The sequence below is a fragment of the Diceros bicornis genome, chromosome 29 (assembly GCF_020826845.1).
Source record: "Diceros bicornis minor isolate mBicDic1 chromosome 29, mDicBic1.mat.cur, whole genome shotgun sequence".
Taxonomy (NCBI): domain Eukaryota; kingdom Metazoa; phylum Chordata; class Mammalia; order Perissodactyla; family Rhinocerotidae; genus Diceros; species Diceros bicornis.
Window position 1 is genome coordinate 34407827 of NC_080768.1, and position 17377 is coordinate 34425203.

At 45.0% G+C, this 17377-nt stretch overlaps 1 long non-coding RNA gene across 1 annotated transcript in view; it reads right to left on the reverse strand.

Annotated features, from left to right (window-relative positions):
• Window positions 1–2075: 2075 nt before the first annotated feature.
• LOC131394027 (uncharacterized) overlaps window positions 2076–17377 on the reverse strand; it is a 50289-nt gene continuing 34987 nt past the window's right edge. The window contains exon 5 of the long non-coding RNA XR_009216047.1: window positions 2076–2477. This is a non-coding gene — a long non-coding RNA (uncharacterized LOC131394027). The remainder of the gene's footprint in view (window positions 2478–17377) is intronic.

A 17377-nucleotide genomic window follows, 5' to 3' on the forward strand; every position in this document is an offset into this window, starting at 1 on the left:
AAATCTGGGCCTGGAAAAGTAGTTGCCGTGGGCTAGAGCCCAGCCCAGAACGGCAGACACCCAGACATCTGTCAAGAGCGAGTATTGACATTTATTGACTGTCTGCAGACAGAGGAGCTGCCTCAGGACCTCTGGGGGTTACCGAGGATCAGCCTCAAAGGAAGGCCCAGAAATACTGCGTTACCTGTGCGGGACATTCTTCATACCCTAGCCCTGTGCCAGAGGGTTGGCCTAAACAGTGCAACCATACTAGACACAACACGATCCCATCACCCGAGATAAACATGTACCAGAATCAAGCAAGGGTCTCTTGGTCCAGTGCTTCTCAACCAGGACAGTACCACCCCCTCATGGGTCATTTGGAAATTCAGGGAGTGGGGTTTGGGTTGTCACAGTACCTATGGGATGCTACTGGCCTTTAGAGGGTAAGGCCCAGGGATGCTGAGCCTCCAGCAACATAGGAGACAATCCTGCTCTAAGAATTGTCTTGCCCAGAATGCCAATAGTGTCCTTGTTGAGAAAACTCCACACCCACAATCCTTCAGCTTTAATTCTCAGCCTGATTTTGTCTTGTCTCCCTTGAACAAATTTCACAGTCTCACGTGGTACCCTACAGTTTGGGGATTCATTAGCATACATGAGAATGCTGTTTCTTCGGGCACGATGCTAGCTGTGAAGTACAATGTCATAAGCATGGGCTCCTGTGAGCCTTCCAAGGTTAAATCCTGCGTGTGTGACCCATCTGACATATGGATATGGGTATGGATAATACATGGATAGTACATATGAATAATAAGGTGCTCCTTCCTCAGAGAGTTGTTATGAGGATTCAATGAGAGAATACATTTACAGGGCTGCGCACAATAAGTATAGTGATATTTACTATTTGAGAACTGTTAGCCCAGGAATCTGGATTTAAATTTTTTAGTAGAGGACACAGTGTAGTAAAGTGGAATGAAGATTGATTGGGGTGTAGAAAATCCACTTCAAACCCCAAATCTACTTTTTACTCATGAGGTCTTAGGCCAATCAGTTAACCTCTCAGAACTCCATCTTTTCACACTTGAAAACATTAGTAATAATGTTTTCATCCAATAATAGTGTAATCATCCTTCACAGGGTGATTGTGAGGATTAACTGAAATTAGGAAGCGAAAGTGATGTGAGCATTGTCAAGAGCAGTACAAATATAAAGTACCCATCACAGTATCATCTATGTAGAACTCCGGAAAGCTGGACTATCACACCCATATGTTGGTGTTTTCTCCTTTGCTTAGGATGACATCATTTCCTCTGTGATTAAAAGTAATCAATGCAATAACATACAGAAAGATATTCAACCTCACTAATAATAAAAGATGCATATTAAAATACCAAGAGACCATTTTTCACATACCCGTTGGCAAAGATTCAAAAGGCAGATGATGCTCAATGTTGGTGAGGGAAACAAGCGTCTTATATCTAAACACTGTGGGTGGGAATATTAATTGATACAATATTTCTAGAAGACAATATGGCAAGACATATCAAAAATTATCTATATATGCATACATATATATTCACATATATATACAGGAAATATTTAGCACTTAGAAAAACACTACAAAAATTTTTATTGCAGCATTCCTTACAATGGATAAAAATTGGAAATAGCCTAAATGTTCTTTAACTGGGGATTGTTTAAATAAAAAAATGCCATATCCGTATGTTGGAATATAGGCAGTCGTTACAAAACATAAAATAGAGCTATGTGTAGTCTTGTGTAAAGATGTTTGCATTAAATTATTGAGTATTAAAATAGCAAATTATTAGACAGTATTATTGTATAATCCCACTGTTGCAAGAAAAAAAATACAAATATTTTATAGCTGCATTTCAAAAGTCTGAAAGAAGATACAATAGACTCCTTGATTCCCTACAGGGAAGAGACTAGGGGTTAGGGAAAGGAAAGATTTTTGATTTATATCTAGAGGTGCATTATATTTAGAAGTACTTTCTACCTGAATGCCAACTGGTCATGTTAAAATTCAGCCAAAAAGGAAGCAAAAGACTATACATAATTTTGTATCAAAACTTTATCATCACAATTTTTATATTAAAACTATAGTGAAATTTTGAGGGTTGACACAGAGTGCAGAAACAGTTTTTCTGGAACATCAGCTTAAAGGGATGTTCCTTGGCCCCTCCATGGCCAATTTGTGTCACTGAAGAGATGGTCAGTTTCAACCACGGTGGGTGAGGAGCAACATCTTTTGAAGGGAATCTCATTTCTCTCTAACAATGTCTTTTTTCTTTGTTCTTTTTATATTCTCTATTACGTCTGAATCATGGATCATTTATCACAGACCCTGTGTGTGATTTTGGAGTGTTTCCTCCTTTTGAAATGCTAAGGTGGGAAAGTCGACATTCTGCCTTTTATTCATCCTCACAAGACGTGCAGAATTCTTGGATGCGGCTTTTTCTTGAAAGATTCATGGCCTAAATAGAATTAAATATTTAAAAATTAAGAACAGTTCTGAAAGGTTGTTTTGTTTAATATCATGAACGTTACTACAACAAATAATTCTATAAAATGAAACTTCATGATGTAATCTAATTGTCTTAGTCAACCTGGGCTGCTATAACAAATTACCATAGACTTAAACAGCAAACATTTATTTCTCACAGTTCTGGAGGCTGGAGGTAGAAGATCAAGGTGCCAGCAGATTCCACTCTGGCGAGGGCTCTCTTCCTCATTTGCAGACAGCTGTCTTCTTGCTGTGTCCTCATATGCAGAAAGAGAGAGCTAGGTCTCTGCTCTCTTCTTATAAGGGCACTAATCCCATCATGGGGCTCCATTCTCATGACCTCATCTAACTCTATTGCCTCCCAAAGGCCTAACCTCTAAATACTGTCACATTGGGGGATTAGGGTTTCAACATAGGAATTTGTGGGGGAATACGAATATTCAGTCCATAGCACTAATCTACTTTTTGATCTTGTTATTTTTTATGTTTTCATAGTATTTTTGTTCCCAAAAAGGATGTAAGGATCTAATGTTTTTCCCACAGTTGTCTAGCTAGCATATTCCTTCCTACCATTCACATTAAGTGCCAGCAATTCCCCTGTTTATTTGACTATTTGAAATTTCATAATTTTTGTGCATAAAATTAACTTTCACACTCATAGTTACGGCAGCTCTTCACTCTTGCAATAGTAAATGCACACTTTTACTTGAACTGATTGATAGAGTTCAGCATATCAAGCACAAAAGAGATTCTCACTTCAAGTTACATCGAGAGGTCGTGTCTCTATTTCAGAATGAATCTTCAGCGATTAATAAATCTGATGCCATGCCTTGTTCATATTGCCGCTGTGGTTATGATTAGATATGATGCAATCATATGAACGCTGACCACACACAGGTTCAGGGACGCCAGAAATAACGATGAAGTTGGCATCAACTATCTGGTCTTCCAAAGGCCAAGCCCAAAGCTGAAGCCAAATATCAGATTTGGGCCAAATACCAAAGCCAAAGTTGACCTTCAGTGCATCTCTAACTTATTCTTGTCTACATTTGTTTGATTTTTTACCAGAAGCATGTATTTCTTTTATGATTGAACAGATATTTCTATTAAAATCACACAAAAATAAACTAGCACTCCATCCCTGAAAAAAAAACCTGTGGGTAGGAACATTGGATTGGGCCTCTACATGGTTCCCAACCTTTTTGAATAGTGGTTGTTGTGGATTATACAATCTTCGAGATTGTAGTCCCCCAGAGATCAATGGGACCCACCGTGCCTCCCACCCAGAAGTTCCTGATGGAGTCAGATGTCCCATCATCAGTCTCCCCTCACTCCACACCATGCTTCCACATGCCATCAAGGACGCTGGCTCAGACACAGATCTGGCTACCTCCAGCTCCTGTGCAAAACTCTCTAGGACTTCTTTCACTGACAGGATATGGCCTAACTCCCTAAGGTGACATTTAGCATCTTCCAAAAGATGGCCTCACCCTACATTTTCATTCTCGTCTCATCTTACCCTTTCCCTTACAAACCATGCTCCTAGCACCCTGGACTCTGCTCCCCCTGTTCCCCTCACCTCAAGTACTCTTCCTGGTGAACTTGTACTTGTCCTTCAAGATCCAGTGTCAACATCACCCCCTCCGTGAAGTCCTCTTCTACCATGTTCCAGCAGAGTTCCTCTTTCCTTGCTGCCAGTACAGACCTACAGGCCCCCCTCACTAATCTGCAAATTCCTAAAAATGAGGACTACATCATTGTAATCTTTAATCCCCAGCCTTCTGCACAGTTGTAGCAAATACCTCCTCCTAGCAAATAGAAGGATCTCAGCAAATGTTGAAACAGAATGAATGAATGAGTATATACAATTGGTCCCAAACTTTTGTGTGAATTTTAAACCCAACCCATGATATTAATGGAAATGTGCTGAGTAGATTGCAAAGCCAGAGTTGGAAATCACCCGACCATTGGTTTTCAAACCTCATTCTCTGGAGACCCCAAGTTCATGCAGAGACTGAGGGCCGCCGTGGAGTGCCAGGAAAAGCAGAGCTTTTTTACTCACCCGATTCATGTAGAACAGATCCTCTCTGCTCCCTACATCCACTATCCACTATCACTATCTGAATGATAGTGTGTTTGCAAGTGGGGAAAGTTGCTGCTGCCAGAAAGAGGCTGAAAACCACTATCTTAGACCGAGAGGCCACCATTTGACAATCAGGCCCAAGCTGAGAAGTTCACTTGTAGAGCGGGAATGTCATTGAAATAAAAGGTGTTGGCTTGAGAGTGGCATTGGAGGGTCCTCTGAAACCAACTGTGTGTCCTTGGGCAAGCTTGTGCCTCAGTCTCCCCACCCATGAAGCCAGGCTAACAACGCCTGCCATCTTGTGTGACTGTGGGCAGGGGGAAGGAGAGGGAGTTGAGGTATGACAAATATAAAGTGTGTAAAGTGCACTAATCTTAAGTTTACAGAGCATGGGTTTGACTTACATATACACTGTACAACCTCCACTCAAATCAAGATATGGAATCGTTCATTCCAGCCCCCTCCAGGACTCCCTGAGGCCCCTTCCCACTTATGCCCCCACCCTGAGTAGTAAGCTGTCTTCTGACTTCTTTCTCCATAGATCAGTTTTGCCTGTTTTTAAACTTCATATAAGAGGAATCCTAGAGTATGTATTCTTTTGTGTCTGTCTCCTTCCATTTAACATAATATCTGGAGTCCCATCCATGCTGCTGTGTGTTTTCTTTAATTGTTGAAACCGCCAAATAAAATATCAGAGAAGAAAAGAATTTAGAAAACATAAAATACAAAAATATGCAAGGTGCAGTATTATTAGCTGAGTCTCGGGCAGTCCGTAGACCATAAGTTCCTTGAGAGTAAATATGATGTTTATTCTTTTTTTGTATTTTTACCCCTTAAAATTATGCCTAGCTCATAATAGGAGCTCAACAAATTGTGGTTGAATTGAAAATTATTATTAGTGCATAGACCATCTGGCCTTTTATATCCGTAGTTTTTTTTACCCACAGCCTAATTGCCCCCCCTCCTCCCCAACACAAGCCCACCCCACTGGACTCTGCCCTTTGTCTTTCCTGTCTGGGCTGTGCACAGGATCTGTCCCTGTTTTCGGCTCTGTTGCTTCCCTCTGCAGACACTAGAATGACTCACGGGGTGGAGAGAGGGGAACTGGGAGGGAGTAGGGCTGAGTGGCTCACAGGCCTGGACAGAAATCTGTCAGGAGAGGATCCCTGGGCAGGCCAGGAAAAGAGCTGGGAGCAGCAGGTCTAGATGCGGTGCTCAGACAGGAGACAGAGGCAGGCCCAGTGGGGCAGGGCCTGGGATCCAGACCCGGGAGCCACGGAGCCCCCCAGTCTCCATCTGAGGCCCACGACCTTCCCTCCTCAATGTGCTCCGCGGCCAAGCTCAGAGCTCACCCCAGCTGTTGGGGCACACTGTCATTCCAGCTGTTCCTGAGCAATAGATTCCTGTTGCCAAGATATGGATTTAGTTTTAATAACAGTTAGTGCAAACACTGTAAATTTACTGCTGCGAGAGAGAGTTTTTGAACACGTCCACTCTGGCTATAATTTTTCAGCCGCGCCAGCTGTTTGTGCTCAGCTCATACCTGACATGGTGCTTTGAAATAGCAATCACTGTATTTATAAGAAGGCAAGGACTCATAAATATGTCACAAGTGGAATATACAACGCCATATTTCACCATTTTCTATTTTAAAATTGTGAGTTATGGCTGCAGAAATGCACGCCCATTAAAGGTGATATGATGTATTTTCTGCCCTGTTCAGGAGTCCATCCATCATCGAGACAATAAAGAAAACCGCACTTACTTTTTTCCTGTCGTCTGTAATTTATGATCCCCAAAAAGCTGTAACCTTTTGGCAGGCTTTGCAGAAACCACTGCACTGTTAGCAACTAAATAACCTTTTATAAGGTTTTAAATGTGTTGCTACAGTCTCAATGCACTTGCTGTATTGATCCAGAAGATCTTGGGGAAAAAAAAAAGGTAGGGGGAGAAATGGAAGAAGATGATCTATAACAAGATCAATAACGGCATATAGATTGTTGAAAGATGCTTCTAATGATTTTTGCCAGCCATCATCTTTCAGCACGCCACGCCCTATCTCTTAGGCTTCGGTCTTGGCTGGAATTGATTGACCTTGCTTTCCTGCTCCCTCCCTCCCCCCTGTCGAGCAGCCAGACCGGGAGAAGCAGAATAAATTGGCCACCACAGGCTATTTGCAGAAAAGCTCTGAGAATCACAGAGCTGGAGGGTGCTGTCAAGACTAGCTCAGTGCGCAGATGAGGAAACTGAGGCCTGGCAAGCAGCTGTGATTTGCCCAAAGTCAAACAGCAATTTAGGAGCAGAGCGTGGACTCAGATTCCTGGTTTTCAGTCCACCCTTTTCCCAACTCTACCACTCCAGGTCTCCTGTTTGCCCCCCGGGAAGAGGGTGTGCACCAAGCAGGTGAACACATATCTGATGCTCTTTGCGGACCCAATAAATCTGTTTGGCAGTGAGGTGTAGTGGGAAGATTGGGAATCAGATAGAACTGAGGCTAAATCTGGACCCCACCTCTCACTCCCGTGGGTAGTAGCGAACCTACCTGGATCTCTGCTACTCCACCTGTAAGAGAGCAGTCATAATCTACCTTGTAAAGTGATGGAAAACGCTAGATCTGGCGTCTGGGCGACACCGAGCTCAGAGCCTGGCAAACGGCAGATGGTAACTGGCTGCCGTTCTGCCTCATTCAGCCTGCTCCCATCTCCAGCATTCCGGGTTCTCCTTCCTGGCCCTTTTTCCACCCCCAACCTCCCCAACCTCCAGGACAATGGCAATGGAAACAGCCAGGAAAGAGTCAGCTATGGAAGAAAGTAGTATAATCTTCCCAACCACAAAATCTTTGGTGCAGAGGCGTTTCCTGGATTGTCCCAGATGAAAGCAGCTGAGGTGAATTCAATTATTTTCCTCTCTCTGAGCATAAGCTGAGCCAAGCTCCCGGAGTGTAGAGACCAGGCCTGTGCCATTCCCTTCGGAGGTGCCCACAGGAGGCCATGGGTAATTGAGATTTTAACACTATATTCTTGGTAGGGAAAATTCGCAGGTAAAAAAATGTCCTTGTGAAGCGACCAGACTGTGGTGCAGTGGATGTGTCTCAGGGGACTCTCCTTCCAGACAGCTCTGCATTCTCAAAATCAGTGCTTTTAGCCCCAGACACACGCTGCTTCAGAGCAGGAAAGGACAAACTGGCCTGCAGGACAAACCTGGCCACAGCCTGTGTTTGTAAATAAAGTTTTTCTAGAACACAGCTATGCCCATTCGATTGTGTGTTGCCCATGGTTGTTTTCAAGCTATAGCTGCAGAGATGAGCAGTTCCGGCAGGGACTGTAGGCGTGCCGAGCCTAAAATACTCACCAACCAGCCCTTTCCGAGAAAAGTTGCAAACTCCTGCTCTAGAGCCTACCCAACAATGCCGTATGCCCAAGGAGGCTTCTCAGTAGAAGGCAATCAACAATTATTATAGGGATGGTGATGTATAGTTCACAAAGTGCTTTCACAAACATGAATTTGAGTAAATCACCTGGCAATCCTGTGAGATGGAGATTCCGATTATTCCTGTGTTATAGAGGAGCATATTGAGACCCAAAGACAGAAGATAATTTGCCCAATGTCACATGGATAGAGGCCAAGCTGGGAACTGAGCCCAGGCTGGGTGATCTAGGAGGACACGCTCCCCCACTATCCCTCCCTGAAATGGGAAACCCCGTCACCCTCCCGTGCCCCTCCTGTGCCCCTCCAGTGTGATGGCTCACCAGCTGGTGACCTGGGAAGATCACTTAGCCCCTCTGGACCTTTTTTCCCTCAAATGCAAAATGAGAAGTCACTAAAACACTCATTCTGAAAGTTGCTAAGGGACTTTCCAAGCAAAATCCGTAATGCAGGCACCCTGTGAAACATTTCCTGGGACAATGACCCTGTTCCCCTGCCCAGTCTGGCACCTGTTCCTCCCATGGACAGGCCATAGGAGAAGCTAGTGAGGAGGCCTGAGGGTGGGGAGGAAGGGGAGGAGCCCCACTTGATGGACTGGCCCTCCTAAAGCCCACCTGGTGCCCTGGACCCCCACGCCCCAGCAGAGCAGGTGGACAGGAACAGCAGGCCCGGAGCGGCTGCCAGTGCACGCCGGACTCCTCACTGCTCCTGGTCACTCGGCCCCCAGACAGAGAGCAGTCTGCAAGGCGCAAAAAGACGCCATTGCCGGCCAGTGGTGGGCTGCCCCTCACACCTGTCGGGTGGGGTGGGTCAGGGGTGGGCAATAACGGGTAAGAGCAGTCACCCCTTTGCCATACGTCCTGCCATCTCTCTGTATCGAAGTCACTCTCTCTCTTTTTCCTGAGCTCTCCCAGAGCACCCCCCAAATCATTATTAACATTATAAATAAAAACGAGAGGCAAGTTATTAAATGTAAAATATGCAGAGTTCCTCCCAGAACTCGCCGGGCAGTTCATAAACGTGACGGCTTAATTTTGCTGCTGATCCAGGCAGCTGATGAAGCATCTCCAGCTCATGGGCTAATTGAAGTTGTTAACAAAGTAGAGGAGAGAGATGATTACAGGCGGCTTCTTCCCTCCTGCTGCCGGGATCAGGAGCCCTGGACCAAGACGAAGTCCACATGTCCACCATGTCACTGCAGCCACCCATTCCAGGGACCTAGGAATTCCAAAGAAGGAGGCTCCTCCACTGTATTCACACCTCTGCTCCTCGATTGAGCTCCCAGAGTCTCCATCCGGAGCCCACTTGAAGAGCTTCCTTCTCCCATAGAGGAAAGCATGTTCAAATAGAGACCGAGGTAGGGACTAGAGAGGGTAGATTTTAGGACAACTGGAGGAAATCTGGCTCTCAGAGGTCCTTGCCCTCAAAACCCAGGCTGAGTGGAAACAACCCAAATGGCCATCAACAGATGACTGGATAAACAAATTGTGGGGTATCCACGCAAGGGAATATCATTCAGGCTTAAAAAGGAAAAACTGCTGACACATGCTACAACATGGATAATCCTTGAAAACACACTAAATGAAAGAAGCCAGGCACAAAGTCACATATTGTAGGATTCCATTTATACCAAACATCCAGAATAGGTCAATCCATACAGACAGAAAGTAGATTAGTGGTTGCCAGGGGTTGAGGGAGGGGAGAATGAGGAGGGACTGCCTAATGAGTATAGGTCTTAGTTTGGGGCGATAAAAATATTTTGGAGCTAGATAGAAGTGGTGGCTGTACAATATTGCGAATTACTGAATGCTACAGAATTTTTCACTTTAAAAAGATTAATTTTACCTCAACAAAAAATAACGAAAAAAAAAAAACGCAGGCTGGCTTTCACTTGACCCCTCCACATCCATGAAACTGGCCCCTCTTCACAGGCGTCTGATTTTTCAGTCTAGAAACCCGGTCAAATTCTAGCTCCACGATCCTGGCTCCCGGTGTGAAAATGGGTGAGCAGTAGGCCTCCAGCTTCCACCTCTTCAACCCATCCAAGCGTCAAAAACAACAGCTAGCCTTTTGCCCCAGTTGGAGGTTGTGGGGCAAGAGCAGGGGAGCCTCCGGGAGAAGGAACTTAGAATGGCAGGAAGAACTAAGAGTTTGAAGTCAAAAGAACTTGCTTGCAGTCCTGGTTCTTCCAAGGTCTAGCTGTGAGCTCTTGAATAAGTCCCTTAAATTCTCTGATCCTCAAGTTCCTCATCTATAAAATAGAGATGGTAATATCGGCCTTGCAGTCTTCACGGATTTCTTGTAAGCATCAAATGAGATACTTGGTATTATTATTCTTGGTAACTCTTTTAAAACCAGTGTATTAACCAAAAAGTATTTATTAAGCAGCTACTAAATGCCTAGCAGTGTGCTAAGTAATGGGCAGGAAGCAGGGGAGAAAAATTGGGAACCAGATGGGAAGATAGAGGACGGTGTGAGAGGCAATCCCTGCCCTCCACATAGGAAGGCACAGCCAGCATCAATGGAACCACCAGAAAGCAGAGACCAGTGATGGACAATCAGGACTGAGGTATTGCTGGAGGAAACGTTGAGAGTTCTGAACACTGAGAGCCCAGGGTCCTGGGTTCTAGGCACACTCTGCTGCCAATTCTATGAGCCATCTGGAAGTCACTTAAATATTTTGGTTTAAATTTCCTTTTAAGATGAGAAAGTTAGATTTAAAGTCCTCAAAGATCCTTTCTGGCTTTAAAAATCTGATACTAAACAAAATTAAAAGACAAACCAGGAAATATTTTTAATAGATATGTTAGAAGATGGGTGTTCTTAATATGCAAAGGGACTTTAAAAAATCAATAGGAAAAAGACGAATACCCCAAAAGGAAAAAAAAAACATGGAATTTTGTAAAAAGATTTTCCCACTAGTTATAATAAAGAAAAATTGAAAACTGTCTAAATCCAAAGCAGTAAGAATAGTTTTCATTTTAATCATAGTACAGTCATATTACATAGCCATTAATAACTGTATTTTTCATAATATTTAATGATAAAAGTGTTCACAATAAAAGAGGAAATAACAATGAAAACGTTCAGGATTCCAGGTTTATGTTTTTCTAAAAAAAAGAAAAGACAGTTATAGATAGATTATAAATAGGCTTGAAGGATATACACCAAAAAGTTAACAGTAGCTATCTCCGAGCATGGGTTAATAATTTTATTTCTCCTTTATACTTTTATGTTTTTCTGAATTTTTATAATGAGCACATTATTTTCTAATTTGGAAAAAATATGTTTAAGCTGTGATACAACAGAACAGCAAATTCAGGGCTTTACATTCAGCTCCATTAAAATTTCATTCTAGCACCAAGTGATAAACTCTTCACTAAAATAAATTTTCAAAGGTTATTAAAAATGGCCTTTATTATTCTGCAACTGTTTCCCTATAACAGCATCTATCTCACTTAATTGTTGATTAATCTACCTATGCTCTCAACTATTCATAAAATTTCTGGAGGACAGGAATCTAGTCAAACTTATTCATAGCACCCAATACTATAATAGGTGCTCAATATGTGTTTGTTGAATAAATGCAAGAATTGAGAGATCATTGGTCCGGAGGAAGTTGGACAAGAGGCAATGGAAAGTAAGGTGGGTGGGCTTGAGGAATGGGTAGCAGTGGAATATTTATAAATTCGTTCATCTATTCAGTGAACCTCCTAGGCCCCGAGCACTGTGCTGAACACTGAGGATACTAAGCTAAATAGGATATGGAGCCTCGCAGCTTAGGGATAGAGGCAGATGTGCAAAAAAATGATGAGAATAAAATAATAAAGCTAGAATGGGAGCTGGCGCTGGAGGGCAGGAAGAGAAGCAGCAGAGAAGGGACAAAGCCATGAGGACAGTGAGAGAGGGAGAGAGAGGGCAGCGTTCAAAAAACAAGGCTGGGACGCTGGGGAGAGAGGCGGGCATGGGAGACAGTACACTTCAGAATACCAGAGAACTCCGCATCCTTCCCCGTCACACCACGTCTCAAGAAGGCTCATCATGCAGCTGGACCTGGGTTGGTGTCCCAGCAACTGAGCCCAGCGGGCTCTCCCTATGACCAATGTCTTGGACCTCTTTACCCAACTCTGCAGGAATCCTGTTTCCCCACAAGCTGGGCTGGGGATACGTGTCCCCCACATAATTTCTATGTGGGAAATTATTTTAACCTTGAGAAGAGGCAGTCGTGAAACTGGGGAGCCCGTAACCATGCCATCTGCATCACGGTGCCATCACCTCACAGTGATGAAGGATGAGTCTCTTTTCATGCGTGGCTCCCTGGTTTTAAATGGGATTACCTACTCCGTGAGCTGGTGGACCTTCTCCCAAGGAATGCCCTGAAAGCACACACAGTCTCCTGCATACAAGGAGGGGGTTTTTTCCATCCAGGAAATGCCTACCTCAGTGTCGGCGTTGCCGGCTCTGATCTGGAATGCATTATTTGAACACGGGCAAATGTAAATTAATGTAGTCTTCAAGTTGGGCTTCTCAGCAAGGTAACAAAATGTTGACATCAGCCTGAACGTCAAATTAGGCTCTGCATTATGTGGTGTGACCTGAGGTGTTGACACTCTGGCCGTCTGCCTTCTGAGCTTCAGGAAAGCACGTGATTGGGAACAGAGCTCACGACTTCAACTGCTTCCCAGAACGCCCCCTAGACAGCGAAGAGTCCTTGATGAGCAAATCTGTGATTTTACTTCAGCCTCTTCTTCCAGGAAATGTGTGTGATGCATTCAGTCATTCTTCACACCATTACTGAATATCTGCTATGTATGTGACACTGTGATAGGTACTGGGGGGCAATGGGTAACCCCCAGAGGTAGAGCAGATATAGATCCAACATATAAAATCTTCCCAGGACCATTGCCTTCTCTACCTACCACCCCATAGCTCTCCTCCCTTTCCCGGCCAAGTTGGGTTTACCATGTGTCCCCGCTTCCTCACCTCCCCATCACCCCTCAGTCCACTGCAGGCTGCCTCTGCCCTCACCTCTCCACGGAAACTGCTCCCATTGAGGACACCAGAAATCTCCTCGCTGCCAAATCCAATGACGGGACTCATTCCTCTGGTTACCCAACCTCCTTCTAATGTTCACACTGTTGATGCATCACTTCTTTTCGAAATTCTTCCCTTTTTTCTCTTCTGCGTCACTACTGCCTTATGGTTTTCCTACAAACTTTCTGACATATCATTCTCCTTAAAGCCCTCGAAGTCCTCCCCATCTCCTGCAACTATAGAATCCAAGCTTCTTGGCATAAAAGACCTCTTGTGATCCAGTGCCTGCCAGCCTCTCCAGACTCACCTCTCCCTCACTCGCCCCTTCTCCCCATACTTAATGCTACGGCAAACCAAAACCATACAAGATATCCGTCCAGACACCATGCTGCCTCCCGCTGCATACCATATGCACGCTCCTTCCCTGGAGTCCTTTTCTCACCCCACCTGGGAACCACCTGGTGAACCTGGACCATTTTCAGAACCTAGTTAGTTGTCACTTCCTTGTTGAGGTCTTCCCTGACCAGCCCCCATCCCTACTTACTACGGAAAGAGTCATCTACTCCTCTTCTGGGCCATCTCTGCTCCCTGCACTCATTTCCACTACCACATTTGTATCGCATTTGTTTCTGTGTCTGTCTTGCCCACAAGATAGTTTAGATCAAGAAGGATCTAAACTTCTTGAGGGTAGAGATGGTGTCTCACTCCTCTCTGTATCTCCAGCTCCTTGCCCAGTGCCTGGCACTTAATTCAATTTTGAAAAACATTTATTGAACCACCTTAAGAAGCTTTTCATAGGGCCGGCGACATGGCTTAGCGGTTAAGTGCGCGTGCTCCGCTTCTGGCAGCCCGGGTTCGGATCCCGAGCGCGCACCGACACACCGCTTCTCCCGCCATGGAGGCTGCGTTCCACGTACAGCAGCTGGAGGGATGTGCATCTATGACATGCAACTCTCTACTGGGGCTTTGGGGGAAATAAATAAATAAATAAAACTATAAAAAGAAAAAAAAAAGAAGCTTTTCATGTAAGGGGGATGTGGTAGGCAGAATAAGGCCCTCTCCCAAAGATGTCCCCTCCTACTCTCCAGAACCTGTGGCTATGTTATGGTGCATGGCAAAAGGGAATTAAGGCTGCAGATGTCATTCAAGTTAGGGTCTTTGAGATAGGGAGATTATCCTGGGTTACCCAGGTGGGCCCCACCTATCATGCAAATCCTTAAAATTGGAGAATTTCCTGGCTGTGGTAAGAGAAAGACATAACAAAGGAAGAAAGGTCAAAGAAATGTGATGTTGCTGGCTTTAAAGACGGAAGAAAGAGGCCACAAACCGAAGAATGTGGGCCTCTTGCAGAAGCTGGGAAGGACAAGGGAATGGATTCCCCCCTAGAACCTCCAGAAGGAACACAGGCCTGCTGACACCTTGATTTTTGCCCAGTGAGAACCATGTTTGACTCCTGACCTACCGAACTGTAGGATAATAAATGTGTCTTGTTTTAAGACACTAAGTTTGTGGCCATTTGTTACAGTAGCAATAGACGAATTAATACAAAAAAGGGGGTTCATGCACCAATATAACAACTAAAAAGAGCAAGTGACCAGTACCATCAGAGAGATGTAAATAGACGTCCCTGAGGTCTAGTGAAGGGAAAGGGAACTTTCAGCTGAGGATTTGGACTACACTTTCTGGAAAAGATGACGTTAGAGCTGATTTTTGAAGGATTTAGATTTTAGCCACAGGCAAATGGGGATCCAAGTGCTGTAGCTGGAGGGAGAAGCAAGGAGAAAAGCACAGAAGCTGGAGGTCTCGAGAACAGAGCTGGGTGAGGGCTGGTCAGTTTCTCCCCAGCGTGGAGGGCGCAAAGAGAGGCATGGGGAACCAAAGGAGGACAGTCCCTTTTGTCCGTGCTCCTCAGGCCCTGCCCAGCTGAGGGTGAACCCCGCTCCTCGGGAAGGCTGGCACATCCCTAACCCCAACCCTCATCCCACAAACCAGCCTCCGATTTTCTCCCTGACTCAAATAGGCATAAATTTATTGAGAACCTCCCTTCCCAACACTGCAAGCCCTGGACAGGAGTTGGCATTTATATCCTGGCTGGTCAGAAAAGACTTACCCACAGGAAATAATTAGAGGACAAAACCAGACAATACACAGCACAAGAGCTAACTGGAACATCATTGAGTCCCAAATGTACATTTTATGTAATAAATACAAGGCAAGGCCAATGGAGAAAGACATCTTTGTTGGCCGTTTTTTGTGGGGGAAGGTTTTACAGAGGCGGTGGGACTTGAGCAGTGCTCTGAAGGAGAAGACAGCTTCGGAAATGGGAGGAAGCATCCAGACAGGGGGCTCCCCATGGACCAACGCACAGAGGAGAAAGGGACTGCGTACCAGAGGCCCTGTGGGTGTGCGGTGGGTGGAGCGTGGTTTCCTCCGCGACGGAAGTCCCTCAACAGCTCCTCTTGTTGAGAAGGTGGCTGCTGCCACTCTGCAGCTTCCCCCAGAAGGAATAGGATGGGGTTTCTTGCTAAAACCCACTGTGAACTCTTGCTGTTGGCAGATTCTAGAGATGATGGGAAAACCTGAAGCAGGATTGATATTCACCCTCCATGGTGTGCCCTGGGTGAAACTGGGACTGTGGGAGAGTGTCCCTTCTGAGCTGCTGGCAGCCACCTCTAAGGGGCTAATCCACTTGGCGCATGATGCCCTGTTTTAGCATCGGAAGCACCACAGGCAGGAAAGCGGCGTGATCACTGGGCACTCAGGTGGCCTGTCCAGTCTCTGCTTGGATGCTGAAATAGGGAGCAGACGAGAAGACCACACCAGAGCATGTCCAAGGAAGGCTCAGGGTTCCTCTCGTCCAGTGTCCCAGCCTACTCGGACAGGACAAAGGGGGACCCTAAGGTCCAGGAAAAAGATGGATCGCCCAGGAAGTGATTAGTGGGTGAGGAAAGAGTCAAGCCCAGGCCCTGCAATATTTGAGCAGGAGTGGGGAGCGGGGTTACAGAGTTCTTTGACATAGTGGTCACAGTCTGTCCACAAGACAGAAGGCCAAATGTCAAGTTGGTCAAGTGATATCAAAGGGCTTGTAGGTTTTCTTTATTTTTATTTTCCATCTTGATGAAAATTTGAAATTTTTTTTACACTGCCAGGAGATACATAGAACCATGACTTACGTTTCACAATTTACATAGTGATTTCATGTGCATCTGAGAACTGGACATGTCCATGTCCTGCTGCTGTCATTTTTTTCCCAGCTGGAAAGGTGGAGGAGGTTGTGTTCATGCTCCCTGCAGCCACGGCCCTCCAGTGTTGTGTTATGCCATGCTCACTCTCCCACCCTCCTCCTAGCCCACTGCAAGGCAGTAAATCACAGAGGCTCAGCACCACTTCACATCAGTCCCTGTGAATTCCCTTGGGGTAGGCACCATTAAGACCTAAAACCAACTGTGCTCAAAGGCCCTCAGGTACAGAAGGATGGACCTTCTCACCTTGACCATGCTCATACATCTTCTTCCAAATCTCCTTGAGACATTAAACTCTGAGCTCTGAGAAAAGCCCAGATGGCTGGAGATAAGAAGAAGGGCTTTTCAAAAGTGGTATAGGAAGTGGGGGTGGGTGGAAGAGAAAAGTAAGAGCCCAGTGTATAATGTTATGTTTTAAACCACATGCCTTTTTCCAGACTGGGTTATTAAATTAATTCAGAACTTATGCTCACACTTAAAAGATTTCTGTCATATTTTATGAACACGATGATCTCAGAGTAATTTGCACTGGAAATGTGTCATATTAAATCAGGGGCACTAATAAACTTTATTACTTAAACTCCACATGGATCAGACGTGGCAGATAAACCATCCTACTTTTGCACTCATATTCATGCCATTGAAATATGGCTCCTCCTGGGGGAAAACATAAATAAACGTGATAACATCCCCTCGGCCCCACCATAAACGTACCCATCCGGACTGGAGGCATAACCTGCCGTCCTGGTCTCCCACACAGAAGCTTGTTATAGGAGTGGGACGGGTTGACCCAGGCAGAGATATTTCTTTGAGATTTTAAAACACTTTGACTTCCATAGCTTTATGACCTCCCATTCACACTGGCACGGCCTTTATGCTGGACTGTGTGTAACTGCTAAGAATTGTTTTACAGGTACAAGTGTGATATAAAAAGTACTGGATGGTGAATTATGACACCTGAGTTCTTCTGGTTCTGCTACCAGCTGGCTCTGTGATCTGAGCACAAATCAGACAGGACGGTGTAATAGAAAGAGCATAGGCATTGGGATCAAGGGTGTATTTCCATTTAACAGATGTTTTTTGAAA